We start from the raw sequence: 23,081 nt of genomic DNA on the forward strand, positions 1-23,081 counted from the left end.
AGTTCTTATGTTTAGAAAAAAGTGGAGGAATGATAGTCGGCATTTCAGAGGAGCAGAGCCCATTAAAGTACCTATAAAGAAGGCACAGTGCATAAAAGAGTCACTTATGGGAAAGTGAATGAGGAGTCTGTGAGGAAATGGTCGCTTAAGCAGATCATCCTCTTCTGTATATTATCAAAAATTCTTAGGAAAGTTTTGGATGCCCCACCTGAAATGTGAGAACAATATTCCAAGGTTGGTTGAATCTAAAACTTATAAATGTTAGGAGTTGAGCAGAAGAGAAGTAATGTTTTGAACAGAAAAGAACAAGTTTTTCAGAGGCTAAGGAGACTATGTATGTAATATGTTTGTGCCAGGATAAATTGGATGGCACAGTCTGCCCAAGAAAAGAAAGCTGTAATAAATTTAGTTTAATCCTTTATCCAAGTGTGTGCAAACAAAGTTTGCGCCTGAAAGTATCTTCAGGACTGGGGTAAAGTGGTTATCACTTTACCCCAGTCCTGAAGATACTTTCAGGTGCAAACTTTGTTTGCACACACTTGGATAAAGGATTAAACTAAATTTATTATAGTCTGACCAAGTGAAAAATAAACTTTCAATATCTTTCTCTAAATCCAGAGTAATTTAATAAAAAAGGTGGCACACCGTTTGGCAGCTCCTTTAGGAGGAGATGACCTTGCTAATGCTTCTGACTTGGTATCTCCACTTGGGCCTGGCTCCCACTGAAGAGACCTCAATAAAGGTCGAAACTAGTCTGGGTAGTGGCCCTTCCCTTAATGCATAACATTATACATATCTGCAAGGAGATGTGTTTTGCATTATGGGAGATACTGAGATAGGAGTGTTGGTGGCTTGCTCCACCTTTGCAAGAAGTTGCCCAGTGTTGTACCACTTTACCCCAGTCCTGAAGATACTTTCAGGTGCAAACTTTGTTCACACTTGGATAAAGGATTAAACTAAATTTATTATAGTCTGACCAAGTGAAAAATAAACTTTCAAAAGAAAGCTGATCTTGAAAGGAAATTGGAACATTATCAAAAGTAAGTGGAAGTTAAGTAGGATGCGTCTTTCTTGCAGGTAATAAGGCAGGCATGAGTTTTTATTGCATTGAAATTCACTAAGGTGTCTTCACTCATTTTTAGGATATTGAGTAGATCAGTATTTAAGTCATTGGTTCTGGAAAATCTTGAGGCTTCTGTCATTTTAGCAGTATAAGGTTTCTTGAATAAGGAAGAGGAATGAAGTTACTATTACTAGCAAAATTGTGAATAGGATTTGAAGTCAGAGAGGAGAAAGTCATTGATGCAAAGGAGGAAGAGCATGGGTGAGAGTATAGAACCCTGTCGTACTCTAGCATTGATAAAGAAATCTGATCAGTGAACAACCAGTGAGGACGCTGGCAGTCCTATTACAAAGTGTAAGAGGGAGAAGACCATAAGATGGTAGCAATGTCATAATGTGAAGAACAAGTGAGAAGTAAGGAGCTGAAATAAGATACTGAACAAGTTATATCTGGATTTCTGTGCAGTACAGTTCTGGATATCTGACTATCTAGGTGATAAGAAAACATTAAAGTTCAGGCAAGTAAGATTGTTTCAGGATGGAATGTTGAGTATGAGGATAGCTTGAAGGATAGGAGGAGAAAAGTACTTCATTTAGACATAAATGTAAGATGTATATCAGATGGAGATATAAAGTACTGCAGAGAATAATAAGCAGTTAGAGAACGAATGGTTGCCCCTGGAATCTATAAGCATAATGTGAATAAGGAAGTAAAAAGTGATAGAAGTGATTTTTTTGTGTGTGTAGATAGAGATTTTATTATTAAGACCTCATGGAGTCACAGACTCATCCAGGAGGTTCCTTTTGTCATACAAACAGCTCATCATCCCATGTCTTAAATACATTCAAGTTCTCTGCAGACACTATGCTCTCAGGCAGTGCATTCCATTCATTCACAACTCTCCAAACTGTCATTTAATGAAGTGAATTGCAGGAATGGGAGGTGAGTGCACCAGTGCTAATTTATATATACCAGCCCTATACATGCAAGGTTCCAAAAACCTATGATGCAGTAGGTCTGTATGTGGACAAATGCATATCATACCTTGTTTTGAAGAGTTTAACTTCCTGCAATAAATCTTATTGATTCCACAGAGGCTTTGATATTATTAGGTGTGCTTCTCCTTGGAGTCCAAAGACTCATTGTGGAAGGAGCACACTAGCCGTTATTCACATATTGAGGCAAAACCTGTTTACCAACAAAGCACTCATGACCACCTTTGACAATCCATTTCCCACTTGTTCACCAACAAAGCACTCATGACTCCTCCAATCACCTATTTTCTTCTCATTCACTGTCCTTACTACTTCCAAGCAATAGAAAAAAAATATTTTTTTACATTCTTGCCAATCATGCTCTCTACCTCATATTTCAGAGATGATCTCTTGATCTTTCAGATTGTCATGTGTTGAAATATTTCTTTAGCATCTGCCCTTTTAAAACCCCTTTATTGATAAATTTATGTTTCTGTCATATTCCCTCTTTTTGGCATATGAGCTTAACTTTGTAACCCCCAAATATTCAGTCTATTATTGTTGGAAGCACCCTCAAACTAGTCACCATTTTGCTCACTCTCTTCTGAATTTTCTCCACATTCCCAAGAAACTCAGATAAAACAAATATGTGCACGGTAGTCCAGATGTAGTCATATCAAGCCTTAGAAAGAGGAACAAAAAATGTCCCTTAAACTTGCTTTTCAGTGTGTTTCTTAATATCCAAGTGACCCTGAAATTATCTTGCCCACCATTACCTCTAAATCCCTAACATATCATTTTTTTGCAGTCAGGTTTAATCTGTGGGTGAAACCTGTTATCTTATACATCTATTTTTTTCATCCCAAAGTGTGTAATAACTTTATCCACTTTGACACATTGAATTGGCAACCTTTATTATTATTAACATCAGACCTCTATGGAGTCAGAGACTGATCATGGGAGGTACACACTGTAACACACAAAGCTCATCAAACCTTGCCTTTCATTATGTCTGCATTCATAATACATTCAGGCAATGCACTCCATTCACCAGCTACTCTCCATGCAAAGAACTTGCTTCTCATTCATTTGCTCATACCTTATACAGTTTCCAGAAACGGCCTCTTGTTTTACACACTCTCCCATTCTACGAAAAATTTCTTCCATGTTAACCTGGTAACAATCCCTGATCAACTTGCATCTCAATTATATCACCTCTCTTTTCCTCCTATTCACAAGGCTTTGGAGATTATATTTCCTCAATCAGTCTTCATACCCCACATTCCAAAGACCACTGACCACCTTTTTGAATCTTTTCTGGACACTTTCTAACATATCCTTGTGACAGTGAAAAACCAGTTTCTAAAATCTGTATGCAATAATCCATATGAGGCCTGATCAAGTTCATTATATAATGTCTTATATAATGGAAATTAAATAATGGAAAGATAACCTCCATTTTTCTGCACACCTAAGTCTTCTGTATGATTGCTATTATCCAAGACGATGACTTCATGATTTGCGCAGCGTGTCCCTTGAACTTCAGGTCCTTGTCCACCACCAGTTTAGTTTATACACGTTATAAAATTTATACACTTTGATACATTGGTAGTTTGAGTAAAGAATACTTCAATCAATATAAATCATCTTACTGGATCTCTGTATTACATTTACTAGCTGCTACCCAATTTAGCAGCATCAGCATATAAATGAATATTGTTGTCTCATATCATTCCTAATCATTAATATACCAACTGAACTGCAGTGCAGTGCCCCAAGTACAGAGCCTCGTGGCATACCACTAGTCATCTGCTTTTTTCTTTAATTCATCTCCACCATATACTACTCTCTGATGTTGGTCCATCAGCCACTCTTGTTCATGTTACTAGCTTCATGTCTAATCCCATTTGCTACAACTTAATATAAAGCGTAAGGATAGCTGTGGGCCTAGTGAGATATTTCACTTTATGTATGTTAATACTAGGAGCATATGGAAAAAGGAGAAGTTTTTTGTCACTGGTTAGTTCCTCTTGAAGTAATGCACAAAAGTTTAGTGAGACGTGGCTGACAGAAGACAATATAGTTAGTGGTATAGAATGTGTAGGGTATAATATAAATTAAAGATGCAAAAAAATTATATTCTTGAAGTAATTGAAATTAATTCTAAGTAAAAGCAAACGTTTGTACATGAAGTAACTTCATGACTCAACTACTTGAATATAGTAGTCGAAGGGTATGTGCGCTTTGCACACACACTTCAGACATGTATAATGCTATGTATTATAGGATGGACCACTATCAGACTAGTTTCAACCTTTATTGAGGTCTTGTCAGTGGAAATCTGGAAATCAGGCCCAGAATAGATAACAAGATTGAAGTGATGTAGAAGTAACATATTTCCCATATATAAATAGAGGAAAGGTGATTACCTTATCATTAAAATACTCTGGATCAGAGATAGACATTGAAAGTTTTTCACTTGGTTAAACTATAAATTAAAGTTGCCAAAAATTTATATTCTTGTTTAATCCTTTATCCAAGAGCAAACAAAGTCTGCACAGTTGTGTATAGAGGCTAATGACTTTGCATCAGTTGCCTTAGTATCCCATAATGCAAAACACACACACCTTTCTTTGGGAGGGGGCATGTGTAATGCTATGCATTATGGGAAGGACCAGATTTGACCTTTATTGATGTCTCGTCAGTGGGAGCCAGATCCAGAAGAGATACCAAGGATTTTGTTTGCTTGCACTTGAATAAATGATTAAACCAAGAATATATTTCTTGCATCATTAATTTATAGTTTAACCAAGTGAAAAAACTTCAACATCATTCTCTGATCCAGAGTATTTTACTAATAAGGTAATACACTACTTGTATAAGGGAATTATGACTTCTGCATTACTTCAACTATGGTATTGCCAGTACTGTTGACAGGGTGTAGTATAGGGGCAGCTTGCCTCATGGTGCAGCTTAATAAGGGCACTCATTCAGCCATATTGTGGTAGGCGCTGTCGCTACGCTAACAATTCCTGTTGGCATAGCAAGTGCAGAAAGAAGTTTTTCCAAGCTTAAACTGATCAAAAATTATTTGCGAACAGCAATGACCCAAGAAAGATTGGTTGGTCTAGCAACTATATCGATAGAGGCGGATATAGCTTATAATTTAAATTTAGAAAAGCAAACAAACAGTTTTATTGTGCGATATCCCCATAGAGCAAACATTTAATTAATATTATTATGTAATCGTTTTGCATTAATGTTTCTCTTGTAATAAAAACAAAATAGCAATTTTAGATTTTCTTATATTTTTGTCTTATAATCCATCAGGGCGATATTTAATTGTTTGCCTCAGGGACACGATCTAATCTGGAAATGGCCCTGGGTATTGCTTCTGGGTCTGGCTCCCAATGATGACATTTATTAATGCTCGTCATTGGGTTTGTTTACTTCCTGGGAAGTAGAGATGTTCTACTTGGTGATTGCGTTTTACCTGTCACTGGGTGGAACCACCACTGCATTTCCTATCCTGGATTAATTCAGGTCAAGAGTAATGAATTTAGTAATGGTCCTTTAGGGTCACTCAGTGTGATTTAGAGTGATCTTGTAGATCACGTGGAGTTTTTGGAATGGTACCCCTGCCGTTTAACATACTGATAAAGGCCCTCTACATAGAAGTAGGCCAGTTGTGAAGATACTTCATGTGCAAACTTTGTTTGCTTACACTTGGATAAAGGATTAAGCCAAGAATATAATTTCTTGGCATCTTTAATTTATAGTTTAACCAAGCGAAAAAACTTTCAAAATCTATCTCGAAGGATATAGTCTTTAGTATTTTCAAGGAAGACAGAGTGAAAATAATGGGAAGGAATGAATATTGTTGTTGATAGCTGATGAACTATTGCCAAAAAGAGTAGTTGTCATGCTGAAGGTCAGTGAAAATAATGTATTTGAGGCCAGCTAGTATGAGATAGAGGTCAGTAGGGCTGCTGTAGACCAGGGGGAGAATGCATCAGCAAATAAACTCAGTGAGTGGAGAAGAAGTAATTATTATGAGATCTTCAACTAAGAGGACGTAGTCTGGAATGAGGAAAGGACACTTGGAAGAAAAGAAGGAAATGAAATTTATGCATTACTAAGAATAATTATCTGAGTCAGCATATGATGAAAACTACAAGGGTGATAGATCTAATAGATTTTTTACATAATCTAGAAATATTATTACTCTAGGAACTTGAATTTTGTCAAGAAATACAGTCTCACACTTGCAACACTGGTAGTCATACAGGGTAAAATTTAGCCATAGCATTAACATAACATAGCCCTAGTCAAGTATGGAGAGATCACATCAAATGAGTGTTATCAGTGGAACTAGCTGTAGATCCAGGAATGAGCTGTTGTGTTTATATACAAATGCTAGAAGTGTAAGAAATAAAGCAGATGAAATGGTTGCACTAATTGAGGCTGTTCACCCAAAGATTGTTGGAATAAGTGAGACATGGTTAAATGAGGACGACATCCTGACAGGAATAGAGATGTTAGGATATGATGTGTTTCGTGAGGATAGAAGGGATAAAAAGGGAGGGGGAGGGAGTGCTATTGATGATAGAGAAAGAGTTATGTCCATACAAAGTAGAGATGCAAGAGGGAAATGGTGCCAGTGGTTTCAAGGCAGTATGGTGCGAGATAAAGGTGAATGGAATGAAATACTTGGTTGGATGTTGTTATAAACTATGAAATGTATAATCAAATTAGCCAAGCAAATAAGAAAAGAGTGATCATTATAGGCAATTTTAATTATGCCAATATAGACTGGAATGATGAGATAGCAACTGGAAGTAAAGAAAATGAGTTTCTTGAGTTTTTGAGGGATAACTACCTCAGACAGTATGTAACAGAGAGCACACGAGGATTGAGGGGCTTGGATTTGGTCATCTCTTCAGAGGATGTAATTATAAATGAAGTGTCAAATCACCCACCAATTGGTGAGAGTGACCATGAGGTGATTACCTGGGTGGTTGCCAGCAGTGTGAGGACCTCTGTAAGCAAAGGGTATATGTGGAACTACAAGGGGTGGGGGGAGGTGATTATGAAGAGCTCAGGAGACAGCTTGCAGGTGTAGCATGGAATGAGGAGTTAGCTGGAAAAGAGATCAATGCAGCTTGGGGGATTTTCAAAGATTATCTAGTAGATGCAATGTCTAAATGTATTTCAAGGATGAGAAGGTTAAATAAGGTAGATGTGAAATGGTAGAATAAAGAGATTAAGCATGTGATACAGAGAAAAAGGGCATTATGGAGGCAACATAAGAGAAGTGGAAATAACCAATTCCATGAGGACTACAAAGACCAGGCAGAGGTGGGTGACTTGGTTGGTGAGGGTAGCTAATGAAGCCAAAACGAATCCTAAGGAGTTCTTTTGATATGTAGCCAGCAAAAGAAAGAATGATTATGGAAGGATGACATTGATTGGAGAAAATAGTATAAAGACAGCTGTTGCAGAATGTGTGGTGGAGATACTTAATGAGCAGTTCATAAAGATCTTTCAATCTTGCGAATTTGACTTCATGGAGAGATTGTGAGCAGTTGATGATGGAGAAGAGAGACTGACTGTAAGTGAGCAAGAGGTGTATGGTGAATTGAGCAAACCAGATGTAAATATGGATGTAACACTTGATACTATATCACAAAGTATCATGAAGGAATGTGCCAGAGAGTTGACACCGGTCTTGACATATTTTTTTAATATGAGTCTTGCACTTGGTCAAGTTCCTAAGGAGTGCAAGATTGTGCCACTTCATAAAGGAGGTGACAGAATTCAAGCATGAAACTATAGGCCTAGCTGTGTATCAGGTGTTGTAATTAAGTAGTTGGAGAAGCTTGTGAGAACTAGGATTCAGAATTGGGTTGACAACAATGGTATTATCTTTGATGGAGAGAATGGATTTGCTGAAGGGAGGTCATGTTTTAGTAATCTACTTACACAAAGGTTGGTCGATTGGTAGATCCTCTGCTACTAATGGCTCAGCAAAAAGTTAAGTAAGTTTGAGCCCGGTTAGTAGTTGGAAGAGATTAAACGTTCAATGCTGTTGGCTCACTCTCCTTCGATGAGTCTTTGGACTCCCTGGAGGTGTCACATAATAATAATAATAATAATTACAATAAGATGACTGCTTCCATGGACAGAGAAGGATTCACAGCAATATACTTAGATTTTGCAAAGGCTTTTGATAGATTACTGCATGATAAGTTGATAGTCAAACTGGAGTGGATGGGGTTGGATATTAGATTGGTGCATTGGATTGGAGACGGCTATCTGATAGGTATCAACAAGTTGTGTATGGGGGAGCGATATCCAGGAAAAGAAAAGTTACTGGTGGTGTGCCTCAGGGGTCTGTTTTAGGGCCATTGCTGTTTAACTTGTATATTAATGATATTGGTGAATATTTGGATGGAGATATTCAGTTGTTTGCAGATGATGCAAAGTTGGGATGCACCATGAAGAGTAGAGAGGATATTGTGGCCTTATAAGAAGACTTGAATAAATTGAGTGATTGGGCACAGGAATGGAGATGTGAGTTAAATGTTGCAAAATGTAAGGTTTTAAAAATTGGAAAACAAAAATGGGATGCAGAATTTATGCTTAGTGAGGATATATTCTCAGAGGTGGAGGAAATAAGAGATCTGGTGGTGATAATGGATAAGGATCTGAAATTTAGGAGACACGTGGCCAAAATTGTGAAGACAACACAAAGACTTCTGGGAATGATGTGGAGGACACTGACTTATTGAAGTAGGAAGAGTCTTGTTCCATTGTGTAAGGCTTTGATTAGGCCACACATGGACTATTGTGCCCAGATTTGGTCACCTGGTTTTCAGAAGGATGAAGAGATGTTGGAGAGGGTCCAGAGCAAACTGACAAAGGTAGTTTCTGACCTCTGGAATGTCAAGTATGAGGAAAATTTCAGAAGATACAACTTGCAGAGTCTGGTGGACAGGAGGAGGGAGATATGATAGAGACCTACAAGTTATTAAGGGGTTGTTATAGGATCAATGCTGGACAGGTTATACAGAAAATAGTGGGAGATCAGGGGAGAACCAGAATCAGGTTTTTTTCATGCAGAGTTGTGAATGATTGGAATGCCTTGCTTGAGAGTGTGGTGTCTGCAGAGAATTTGAGTGTCTTTAAAGCACGGTATGATGAGCTGTGTGTTTGATAAAAGGACCTCCTAGATGAGTCTTTGACTCCATGGAGTCTTGAGTAATAATAATAATAATATTTTAAATTGACCAGATGTGAGATTGAACATGACTGATATATATCAGGTAACCTTGGTACTCCACACAGGCTAACATCTGACTGGTGAGCCAGCACAAAGTTTTTCAAAGTCCTTCATATGCTACTCTGATATCTGGCCAACAGCCACCTTCTTATTCAAATCACTAACTTTGTATCCATTCACATTCATTTTCTTCAGAGTTTCATTTTATGATTAATAAATTTGAAATTAATAGTGAATGAAATTAAAATGAAATGAAATTAGTTGAAAAGTTGCTAAACAAAAATCATGGGAAGACTTTGGTAAGAGCTCAGAAATAAATATTAGAAAAGTGGCAAAATGTTCTGGAGACTATTGAAGAAGCTTAGAATTAGAGGAAAGAGTACTGTAAAAGGAATCAAAGATAATAAAAGTATCATGAAAACTGAAGATAAGGATATCCAAATGTCTGGAATAATTTCTTTGAAAGACTTAAACAAACCAAGCAGTGACAGAACCATACCAGAAAATTTTCAAGAGGAATGCAAAGAGATCATACTTGAGGTAGAAAAAGTTGTCAAAAACTTAAAATGTGAAAAGGGAGCTGGAATAGATTGTATTCTACCAGAAATAGGTTTCTGTGCTGTATTCCTCATGCCTTTGCAAAGTTAAGTGGCAACATGGTGTAGCCATTTCCAACTTCCGTATTTTTCTTATTATTAGAAGCTAAGTAAATTAAATGACTAAGAAGGACCTATCCTTCACAGATCTATGCCATCCTTCATAGAGTATCATATTTCTACCCATGCCTAAATTTTGACATTAAATTTTGACTTTTCCATCACGTTAACTGATCAGTCTATAATTTGCTACATCTGTCTTAGAGCCTTCTTTAAATAGATGGACTATTTTGTTCCTCTTCATTTCCTTGGGATTCAGCCATTACTAATATTTATCTTTCTGGTCATTGGCAGTGCCAAGAAAATTATGACTGCCATTTCTGTTGCACTTTATCCTAACATATTGACCATTGAATATAACATTGAGAATGGAATATTCACATTGAGCTATCTTAAACACTGTTAGTTCATCCACCTCTGTTCTCAGGTCAGTCTGTCCTAACAACCACTTCATTATCTCCACTGGATAAGATAATGCAGTGACTGATAAGTTAAAGTCTTGAATGCAAGACTTTAACTTATCAGTTTACCTTTTGACTTTTGACTTACCTTTTGACCTTTTGGTGGACTTTAGCTCATCAGTCACTGATGAGCTAAAGTCCATCTTGCAGAGTTAAAGGTTAAAGTCTTGAAAGGCTTGCTAAACATGTGGGCTATAAAATTTCAAGGCAGTAATGGATGACTGTAGTGTTTTCAAAAGCATCATGGCATTGTTAATAAAAACCTGTGTTGAATCTTTAGGTGTTGGTGAATTTTAAAATATTTTCCCCTCTAAAATGGATTTAAATAAAATAAAAAAACATGTTCACATTGAAAACAACTTTGTGTGAGCTTTAAGGGGAAAAAAAATCAATGAAATAAAATAGTGGTTACATTGTATAGTTTTTGACATGTTTAATTAAAATAAAGTTTGTTCCTGTCGTAAATTTATTTTTATAATTTTAATAGATGTTTTAGAGGCATGTATAAATTACTCAATGTACATTATACTTGGAAACAATGAAGATGAACTACAAAAATGATTATGCAGTCTAAATAATCTGATAAAAACATATGGTATGGAAATATCAACAGACAAAACAAGTCATGGCCTTCAAAGGTGCTAATGCAATAAGAAGCAAAATAGTAATAAATAAGAAATAATAGAGCAAGTAAATACATTCAGATATTTAGATTGCACAATGTCTTATGAAAATGAAGTTGATATAGAACCAAAGATATTTTTAAAACCTTTTTACCATTTTTTTTTGCTGCTCTTTTATACCGACCCTTTTTTTCTATCGGACAAGTACTCATCCTCTTCATGGCATTCTTGCTACTAACACTTTCAGTTACCAATACGTTACCACTCATCGAGTCCTCATTCAGATCACACTTCACACACACACCCTCCTTTCATCTGCCTTAAATATCCATAATTTATCTGCATAATTTAAAAATACATCCAGCACACCTCGCATTTCATGAAATGACTGAAATCAGTATTAAATTCCTACAAAGACAACAGCTCCCCATCTTTCCTTCGCCGGTTACAATACTAAGCTCTAAGTTTAACAATTTCATAAACAAACTCAAACTAACAAGCCCACTAGAAATACTGCAAGCACACAACTTTTAGAGCAACTCTTCCTCATAAACACAAAATTATTTACAATTAATTATTACAAAAAAAACTTACCTGAAACAGAGACTTCACAAACATTCTAATGAAACACTGTGTGAACGAAAAGGTATGTGAAATTAATTTAACAATGCACATGATAACATGTAGAATAGAGGTGTGTGTCTAGGTAACTCAATCTCTATATTATTATTATTATCTGAGACCTCCAGGGAGGCAAGGCCTCATCGAGGGAGGCTATATATCATTCAAACCAGCTGTCATACATTCCCTTAAATTCATTCACACTAGATGCACTCACTATCCCCTAAAGGCAAACTATTCCAATCACTCATTGCTCTGTGAGAGAAAAACCTAGCTCTTATTCCTTTCTTGAACACTAACAAAATTCTATGGATGTCCTTGTGTTCTCTCTCCACCCCATATGAAAAATTTCATCAGATGATGTTCTATGACACCCATTCAGAAGTTTATAGATCACTGTCATATCACCTCTTTCTCCTGTTAACCAGAGTCTGTAATCCACAGACTCTGTCCTCATAATCTAAATCCCATAATCTGGATATAATCTTTGTAACTCATCTTTGCATCCTTTCCACAGCTTCTTTATCCCTTATCCCTTTTGAACCCAGGAGACCAAATCTGTGCACAATAAGGTAAGGTCTTATCAAGGCCTTATAAAGAGGCAAAATGACTTCCTTGCATGTCAAGATTTGCTTCAACATCACAATATCCTCTTAACTGTATTCACAACTTTTGTTATGTGACCTTTGAACTTCAAATTCCTCTCCACCATTATGCCAAGATCCTTAGCCTCATCAGTTTCTTGTAGCATAACCCCACTAATACAGGGTGTCCCAAAATTCACGCAAGAAGTAATTTTGATAGAAAACACAGGTTTTTAATTAAAAATTGTAATTTCTTATTGATTCATAAAGTATACAGTATAGGGTTATGCATGGAATAGCATATCGGGTAAATGGCCTCCACGGCTTTGTTGGCACATACACACTCTTTTGTCGAAATTTTCCATGACCGTTTTGCATAAATGTGGCTGAATTTCGTTGATACAGCGCTTGATTTCCTCCTTCAAGGCGTGGGTGGTTGTGGGCTTGTTGGCATAAACCTTAGACTTCAAAAAACTCCAAAGGAAAAAAGTCCAACGCCGTTAAGTCACATGATCTGGGCGGCCAATTCTGATCACCAAAACGGGAAATGACTCGTGCAGTAATTGAATTGTTTCTCGGGTTGTATGACATGTGGCACCATCTTGTTGAAACCACATGCCGTCCACATCCATATCCTGCAATTTAGGCACAAAAAACTGGATTATCATGTCACGATAGCGAGCACCATTAACTGCTATTGCCTTACCAGTCGCATTTTCGAAGAAGAATGGACTGATGATACCTCCAGCCCAAAATCCGCACCAAACAGTGACACGTTGTGGATGCATTTGTTTCTCAACAATCACTCGTGGATTTTCTAAACCCCAAATGCGACAATTTTGTCGATTAACAAAGCCATCAAGATGAAAATGAGCCTCATCACTGTAGATGATTTTGTTCGAAAAATAAGCATCCACTTGTTGTTCCATAATCCATTCAACGAACTCTCTTCGCTGTGTGTGGTCAGTAGGCTTCAGTTCTTGAGTCAGTTGAACTTTGTAAGCATAAAGATGCAAATCTTTCATGAGAATACGCTGTAGAGAGCTTCTCGAAATGCCCAATTCAAGACCACGGTGCCGAATTGATGTTCCTGGACTCTCAGCAACACTCTCACGAACTGCTTCGATGTTTTCTGTTGAACGACTTGTTGAAGGACGGCCAGAGTGTATAAGATCACTAATTGATCCAGTTTCCTTGAATTTTTTAATTAATCTTTTCACAGTTGATGAAGTTAAATCACTATTCCGACCATATTTTGTACGAAAATTGCGAACTGTAGCTGCCAAACCTCCATTATTTTTAAAATATTGCTCAACAATGAAAATGCATTGTTCTTTTGTGTAGCGCTCCATTTTTAATAACCCTGAACTGTCAGCTGTCACGCTGCCTTTTTTTTCTCGTTGGCAACACTTTACCGCACAAATGGCGCTAAATTTAAATCTTGCGTGAATTTTGGGACACCCTATATAATATGCTGTTGGAAATCTCATCACACCAAAGTGCATAACTTTACACTTACTAACATTTTTGACAGCCATTTTTGTTTCCAGCCTATTCAAATCATTTGTAAGTGCTGGATATCAGTAGCATCCCTGATTGCCCTGCTTGCCTATCTTTGCATCATCGGCAATCAATTGCACATCTCCTGTTAGACCCTTCCTAATGCTGTTAATGTATAGATTGAACAGTGGCCTAAGTACTGAACCCTGAGGTACACTACTATTCACCTTAAATCTGGCAGATTCACACTCACCTCATTCCACTTTTTGCTATCTGTCTGTCAAACATCCACTGATCCAAATCATGAGTTTATATTTCAGTCCCATATTCTCTAGTTCATGAAACAGCTTTTCATTCAGTATCCTATCAAATGCCTTAGCAGAATCCAACATTATCGTAGTGTATTTATTCCTTTTATCTAACTTGGCCATAACATTGTTATAAAACATGAGCAAATTGCTAAAACATGACCTTCCTTTAGTAAACCCATGCTGATCCTTGCAGAGAATAGCTTGTTTGTCTACCTATTTCTATTTGCAAGTTCTCCAAAATTTTCACTACTGCATCAGAGATACTAATAGGCCAGTAGTTCGACACATCAGTTTTTGCATCACCCTTGTTCAATGGGACTATCATTCATTCCTGAGCTTACACTAAAGTTATACAAACATGTGAAAGGCCTATCCAATTCATTTGAGCATTCCTTTAACAAATGTGCTGATATTCCATCTGACCCTATTCACCAATTCTTATCCAGGTCATGTAACAGCTTTTCAACTTCATTTTCATGCATCTCTAACTCTTCATCCAATGTAGCAGTAATACTGTGTTGCATACACCTGGTTGATATATCTTAGCAAAGCGAGTACTCATTAATTGAACAATCTCATTAGCTTCCAATACTAGAGTACCATCTGCATTCAATATAGTTATTCTTTCATGTATATCATTTTTTTTGCTTGCAGCATAATGGTAAAATTCTTTTAGATTGCCTTTAGCTTGCATGGCCAATTTCTTTTCATACTCTGATTTAACTTTCTGCAGAATACTTGTTACTTTTCTGGCCTGCGCTTTATATTTATATATTTCATAACTCCTTTCACACTTATTCTCACGATATTCTTTCCACATAATCTTCTTCTTGTGGGTCTCTTGCTTAATAAGGTTGCACATCCATTTTACTCTCAACCTATTTATTCTTCAAACACAAGGGATACATTCAGATACCAGCTCATTTTAGCCTTTTTACAGATTCCTATTCATTGCTGACATTTTTCCTATTCAGTCTGATACTGTGGGACCAAAGATAGTATTCCCCTAAGTTGATTTATTATTATTATTTACCCGAAGGCCCCATAGAGTCAAAGACTCATCTAGGAGGTCCTTTTATCATACATACAGCTCATCATACCATGCTTTAAAGACACTCAAATTCTCAGAAGACACCCCCACTCTCAGGCAAGACATTCCAATCATTCACAACTCTGCATGAAAAAAACCTGCTTCTCTCCTCTGCTCACACCCTCCTTATACAGCTTCCAGAGATGACCTCTAGTTCTCCCCTGATCTCCTACTGTTTTCTGTAGAACCTCTCCAACATTGATCCTGTAACAATCTCTTACTAACTTGTAGGTTTCTATCATATTTCCCCTCTTCCTCCTATGCACTAGACTCTGTAAATTGCATCTTCTCAACTTTTCCTCAAATTCGACATTCCAGAGGTCAAAAACTACCTGAGTCACCTATGGACCCTTTCCAACATTTCTTGGTTCTTTTGAAAACCAGGTGACCAAATTAGGCCACACAGTAGTCCATGTGTGGACTAATCAAAGCATTATACAATGAAAGAAGAATTTCCCTACATCTGCAAGTCAGTGTCCTCACAATTTTGGCAATGTGTGTCCCTTAAATTTCATATCCTTATCCACTATCACTCCAAGATCCTTATATCCTCCACCTCCAATAATATATTCCCACCAAGCATAAATTCTACATCCCATGTTTGTTTTCCAAATTTTAAAACCTTACATTTTGCAACATTGAACTCGCATCCCCCATACTCGTGCCCTTTCACTCAAGTCTTTTTGTAAGGACACAACATTTTCTCTACTCTTTATAGTTGTCCCAACTTTGCATCATCTGCAAACAAATGAATATCTGAATTCAAATCTTTGCCAATATCATTAACATACAAGTTGAACAGTAATGGCACTAAAACAGACCCCCCCCTTGAGGTAGACCACTTGTGACTTTCCCCTCTTCCGGGATGATGCTCCCCCCCATACACAACTTGCTGATATCCATCAGATAGCCATTCTCTGATCCAATGCACTAACCTAATATCCAACCCCATCTGCTCTAGTTTGACTATCAACTTTCATGTGATAATCTATCAAAAGCCTTTTGTGAAATCTAAGTATATTATTGTGTATCCCTCTCCTCTGTCCAAGGAAGTTATCACCTAATTGTAATAAGTAAGTAGATTACTAACACATGACCTCCATTTAGCAAATTCATGCTGTCCATCAAAGATAATACCGCTGTAGCCAACAATGGTATTATCTTTCTGGATTCTAGATTCTCGATCTTAGTTCTCACAAGCCTCTCCAAGAAGTTAACCACAACACCTGACACACACACACACATATAGGCCTATAATTGGATGCTTGTGAAGGGAGGTGATCCACTTGCCCCAGTACAAGACTCATATCAAAAAAATGTGTCAAGGCAGATGTCAACTCCCTGGCACATTCCTTCAGAATACGTGATGATATATTATTAAGTCTCACAGCCTTGTTTACATCAAGTTTGTTCAATTCCCCATACACCTCTTGCTCACTTAGAGTCAGTCTCAACTGACTCATCAACTGCTCTCAATCTCCCCATGAAGTCACATTCACAAGAATGAAAGACCCTTATGACTTGCTCATTATCTCCACTATATCTTCCGCAACAGTTGTGCTTATACCATTTTCTGCAAGCAGTGTCATCCTTCCATAATCATTTTTTTTTTTTTTTGCTGGCTACACAAAAGAACTCCCTAGGATTCTTTTTGGCTTCATTAGCTAGCTGCTTCTCATACCTCACTTTTGCTCTCCTTACCAACCAAGTCACCCTCCCTTATTTAACCTTCTGACCCTTGGGTCAGATTTGATCATAATTTCCTACTTTGTAGTTCAGCATGTAACTTTTTTTTTTTTTTTTTAATGTTGGGCCCACATACGAGAGGTTGGCTGGTCAACTTATATTACTTTAGTACTGTATATGGATAGTGGGATGGGAAAGGAGAAACTTGTTGGCATTCGATTTAAAAGCCTGTGTATTGTATTCCTTGGGAAATACATCAGGGGAAAGACTGTTCCACAGTACAGCAGTAGCAGGGATGAAGGAGGAGGAAAAGAAACTTGTTCTGTGGGTTTCAAGGTGTACCGTGAAAGGATGTTGGGAGGTGGCTGTACGTGTTCCATTATTTGGTTTAGTACAGGATGGGGGAATTATTGATGCTGTTTCGGATGAGCATTTTCCAAGAAAATATTTGTAGAATATACAAATTGCAGAGACTAAATGTCTATGTGAGAGTGGGGGGGGGGGTAAGTTGGTGAGAGATGGATCATTTATCAGTATTGAGTCAAGCATTTTGAGGTAGCTTTTAGGAAACCCCACTCCAAATGTGAGAACAGTATTTGATAGCTGGGAAGATTTGTGATTTGCATAAGGTTAGCAGCTGTTTTGAAGTGAAGTAATGTCTTGAGTGAAAGAGAAAGCCTAGTGTTTTGGAAGCTGAGGATGCAATGGTTGTGATGTGTTTATGCCAGGAGAGGCCTGATGTCATGGTAATTCTGAGAAGAGAAATTTCATCTTATCTGGGAATTTGAGTGTTATCAAAAATGATACTGGGGGAAAATGGTTCTTTTTTGTGGGAAATAAGACAGAACTGGGTTTTTACTAGTGTTGAAGTCGATGAGGTTATCTGAGCCCCATCGGAGAATGTCTTGGAGATATAAATTAAGGGAAGTTGTGGTTGATGTTCTGTGGGTTGAAGCGAGTTGTGTAGGGTAAGGTTTATCAAATTAAAGGGAGGAATGCAATGTGTTATCATCTGCAAAACTGTGTATTGGGTTGGAGGTCAACTGAAATAGCTCATTGATGCACAGAAGGAAGAGAGTCAGTGAGAGAACTGAAACCTTGTGGGAGCCCAGCAGTAGTTGGATAGTGGGAGGATAGGGAGCCATTACACATAGTGTGCATTCAGACAGGAAGCTGGCAATCCATCTGCAGAAGTCCTGAGACAGTCCATATGATGGACGTTTGCTTAGTAAGCCTTTGTGCCTGACCTGGTCAAAGGCTTTAGAGATAACAAGTGCAACTACTTGGGATTCGCCAAATTTTTCCATGGCATATGTCCAGAGATAGGTGATATATGAGAGCAGGTCACCTGTTGATCGGCATCGATGGAATCCATATTGGTGGTCGCTTAATAGCTGGGTACCTTCAAGGTAGGGTTGGAGGTGAGAATTGATGGTTTTCTCCATCACTTTAGATAGGATTGAGGTAAGTGAGATAGGGCAGTAGTTAGATGGCAGCGATTTGTTGCCCTTTTTGGGAATGGGTTGAATATAGACCAATTTCCAGGCTTTGGGATATATACCAGTGGAGTAAGAAAGTGTGTACAGACGGCATAGGATAGGAGTCTGTTCTGCTGCACAGACCTTCAGGACAATTGGAGGAATGCCATCAGGGCCAGGAGCTTTTCTTGTGTCTAATTTTAACAACAGATTTATGATCTCTTTCTGGCAAAAGGATACAGGGGGCATTGTATGTTGGGCAGTTGGAATGACTGGGGGCATTTGCCATTATCAGTTATGCGTGCATTGGAGGCAAAGTATGAAGCCAGGAGATTAGCTTTTTCTGTGGGTGATGTTGCAATTGAGCCATCTGGGTATGATAGGGGTGGGAGTAGCATAGGGCAAAAGTTGCGACCAATTGGTTTGGCAAGAGACCAAAAGGCATGGCTGCCGCTAGGACAGGCTGCAAGTTTCCTGCTTTTTGCCCGTTCAAATTCTGTTTTGGAATCATTGATAGCTTTTTTGCATCTGTTTTGGGCTTCAGTATAGGCACTGAAGGAGGATGGGGTTCTTAATTTGAGCCAGTTGTGGTATGCCTGATTTTTCATTTCTACGACCTTGGCACATCTTTTGGAGAACCAGAGTTTGGATAGGGAACGGCAGTTCAGAGAAGTGTGGGGAATGTATGTTCTCATGCCAGTGAGGATTACTTTGGTGATATGTTCGGTGCATATGTTTGGATTGGAAAACTGCAAACAGTCTTCCAATCCAAATGAAGCATAGTAGTCTCGGAAGCTGTCCCATTTGGCACTGTTATAATGCCAAACTACTCTTGTGCAGGTGTGACTGTGGAAGCGTTGCTGCATGGGGCAGGGGATGAGCACTAGGTTGTGGTCAGAATTACCCAGGGGGCTCACTACATTTGCTGTATATTTGGAAGGGTCATTAGTAAGGAAGAGATCTAGGGTATTTGGGGAGTGATTTGGGTTATCTGGTATTCTGGTTGGCTTGTGAACAATTTGTGTAAGGTGATGATGGCAAATATTTCAGCGTCTCTCTGCCTGCAGGATCTGTACAACTGGAAGAAGAAAGCCAGTTGGTGTTGTGGACATTAAAATCACCTAGGAGGATGATTTCACTATTAGGAGAGTGGGACTGGAGGAAATCAACTTTTGAGGAGAGGAAATTAAAGAGCTCGGAGTGATTGGTGGTATTAGGAGAGTAAAAAAGACAGCAGATGAAGGTCAAATTTGGGCGATTCTAGGTTAGGTGCTCTTTGGCAGGGTATGTCAGAGCGGATATATGCGCACACACACCACCCTTGGGTTGAAATAGTGTATAGTTTGGTTGGTTGAGATGGAGTGCTGAAGGAAGGTGAAATTTGAGGGTCTGTTAAGAAGAGTAGGTGGGGTTTGGTTGACTGCAGATGATAGTGAACACTATTAAGGTTGGAGTTGAGACCACGGATGTTAGTGTAGTCGATATGCAAGAATCTGTGGGGTATGGCTTTGACTGCAAGGGGCTTGCACGTTTCATATGCAGTGCCTGCATACTGGTCTCCTTGTGGTTACTAGTGGCGTCACTTGGTTTTTGCACTAGTTTGGTTTGTTTGTAGTCTTTGGTCCAGCTGTTGTCTCCATTTTGGCGTTTTTCTTCTAACTGTCTTTGGAGTTGGCGTCTTTGTTCTAATGGGAACATCAATATGATTAGATACTTCCCCAGAAAGCACAAAGTGCAGTATGATCACTGTCACCAACTGGTGGTAAAATAGTCATATTCTTAACAGAGATCCCTTCTGATGCTATGAACAAATCTAAACCTATTTGACCTCGAGTTCCTTCTTTCAGTGCTTGAGAAAGTTGTTTTGCAACAATTCAATAAATTCCTCTTCATTTTTATCATGAGATTTCTCTTCTACCCAATCAGTGTTTGGATAATTAAAGTCACCCATAATGGTCACTGTTTTAGTACCTATAAGGCTGAATTGGCAATGCATTTCTTTGTCCTCTTCAACTGAACTGCCAGGTCTGTAGCAACACCCCACCATATATTTCATTCTGTTAGGTTTCCACTTCACACCAGATAGCCTCAAACTCACTGCTACATGGGACATTGTTACCATAATTGTTTTCTTGCATTTCTACCCTAACTTAGTAATCCTTTAGTAGGTCATTAGTAGCACTCTTTCCCTCCTCTCCTATCTCTTCTGTCATTCCTAAAAATAGTATACTCATTACACTCAATCCCAGTTACCATATCTGATTCTGATAACTAGGTTTCACTCATGCCAACAATTTTAAACAATGTTGTATTCAATAAAGCAACTAACTCAATCCCTTTGTTTCTGATTTTCCTGGTATTTGTGTATAGACATAACTTATCATTTAGTCTATTCTTATAATTAGATATACAATCTATTTGGCCTTGTTGTAAAGTTTTCTCTTTTCTCTCTCCAGACGTACTCAAAAGGTCTCAACCCAAAAGATATATTTCCACCTCTTTGCCAGATGCATAACGATGTACAAAGCTATTAATATCTTTATCATGTTTGCATAACTTAGCTGAACTTTCACACACTTTGTTCCCATCCCTCCCTCGATGATTTAGTTTCTGTGACTCTCTGCATTAGGTCTTATTCCAATAAGTAATTTTTCCAGGTTCCTGATGCCAACTGAATTCAAGTGCAGGCCGTCCCTCTTATACAAGTCTTTTCTGCCATCAAACATACTCCACACATCTAAAAACTCGCATCCATTAGCTAGGGGGGTTGGCGTCCCCCCCCCAGCTATGCCACTGTTCACTCCCCTAATTTTTCTTTGAACTCTAGGACTCTAGTCTTTAGGTGTCAAATCTTGGGAATCATTCTTTGATCATTTTACTTTTAACCTAGCTCTCAGGTTTGAACATTATTTTAATAATTATCTAAGTGGTTTCTCCCATAATGAGTCTTTAATCTCCACAAGAAGGAATCTGGTCAGTAATAAAAAAGAAGGAATAATGATTTATTAGCACTTTGATTATATGAGCTTTTTTTTGTGTATATGTAGGGTTTATCCAATGTTCAGGAAGCAAGAAGTCAAAAAGATGGCAGTAATGAACAGAAACTTCAGTATTCTTCCAGAAACTATAATTATTAGGCATCCACCATATCACAACAGTAGCAAACCATGTAATGTGTTGCAAGCATTGAAGAAAGAAGATAAGGATTATGAACCAGTTTTGCTCACTCATCTGAAACATTACCAATCTACATCGAAATGAACTTACAATAAGGTAAATATTAAAAAAAAAAAAAAAAAAAAACAGCCCATGTGAGTAGTAAAAAATCAGCACAGTATTTATACTGTGCTGATTTTGGATACTTTGGATATTGTGGATACTGTATTTATATATTTATAAATACAGTATCCACAGCTTATCTAGTATTTAATTATTTAAAAATTGATGTTTGTATTAATGCTACTGAATCATTTACCTGTTTGATTATGCCTTGCATCATACTGTAGAAGTATTGTTTGCAAGTGTATGAAAATAATAGGATTTGTTTGTGATGATGGTGATCTGTGTTCTGTATTACATATGTTTGGTTTTCTTATTTATCAGGTTAGTATTCTGATGTGGATGAGCGATGTAATGTTTCAGGTATTTGTCATATATATTTATTTGCTTATTTAGCATATGAGGAAAAATACAAGAAATTGATTAGCAAAATGATATATTGATTGACAGTTCAGTTAACCAGTCTATGGCACTATGTGGGAGTAAATGAAAGTTTCTGAGACCTCCAGGGAAGGAGCATGTGGGGCAGTCATCAGTGATATGATGCATGGTTTGCACAGCACCACACACAATAGGGTGACTTTGAAATTCCTCACAGATGTAATAAGTGGTTATAGCAGCCTTGGGTGGTCCTAAATCTGTTTAACTGGTTCCAGAGATGTTGAGGTAGATTGAATCCTAGAGGTTTGATAGTTGGATCTGTAATCAAGTTCTTGTTTGTAGTTCATTCCAGAATCTTCTCCACCAGTCCTGGGGACTATTGTCTAGTATTTCCGCAAGCCAGGCGAGAGATCTGGAGGTAAGGTGGTGGCAAACTTGAGGTGGAGAGAAAGATATCTTGATGTATAAGAACGTAAATATTATATATAGCTTCTTCTCTTCTAAAGTATGGAGAAATAATCTGAGCAAGAACAGGTAACCATGGAGGAGGAGAAAATCTCAAGATACCAGAGATGGTTCTCATTATTATGTTAAGCTGTGTGGTGGCTTCATCTCCAAACTGGTGAACAACACTCTGTAACTGGGAAAACCAGAACCAGGGCTGCTGTTCTAAGAGTTGGGGCATTGCAACCCCAAGCTCTTTCTGGCAGATATCTTTAACTTAGTTTTTTTCCAAATGTTTTTGGTATTAATTAGACTACTTCACGTGTGACACCAAGGTAATGATGGTTACTTTCAAGGATTAGAGTTTTGTTGTAGAAGTTTATTTTTAGTTTTCTATGAGCCTCATGGTTGTTTAGATAGAAAGCTGAAACAACAGTTTTGTGGGGTTAGGAGATAGTCCCCAGCATTCAAAGTAATCTGGGGACTGAGTTTGCAGTGAGCTCAGATCTTTGCTCAGTGTTTCTTCAAGGCCTTGGAAGATAATCTCTTGTCTTGATAGCAGTTGCTATGTCATCAGCATGGATGAACTTTTAACTAGCTGTGGGAGGGGTGTTGCTTGTGTACAAGTTGAATAGAGCAGGAGCAAGG

At 38.0% G+C, this 23,081-nt stretch overlaps 1 long non-coding RNA gene across 1 annotated transcript in view; it reads left to right on the forward strand.

Annotated features, from left to right (window-relative positions):
* LOC150110429 (uncharacterized) overlaps window positions 1-23,081 on the forward strand; it is a 49,227-nt gene that overhangs the window by 16,716 nt on the left and 9,430 nt on the right. The window contains exon 2 of the long non-coding RNA XR_016548417.1: window positions 21,377-21,602. This is a non-coding gene — a long non-coding RNA (uncharacterized LOC150110429). The remainder of the gene's footprint in view (window positions 1-21,376; window positions 21,603-23,081) is intronic.

This window comes from Typopeltis vanoorti, chromosome 1, assembly GCF_054136105.1.
Source record: "Typopeltis vanoorti isolate ZY-2024b chromosome 1, IOZ_Tvanoo_1.0, whole genome shotgun sequence".
Classification (NCBI taxonomy): domain Eukaryota; kingdom Metazoa; phylum Arthropoda; class Arachnida; order Uropygi; family Thelyphonidae; genus Typopeltis; species Typopeltis vanoorti.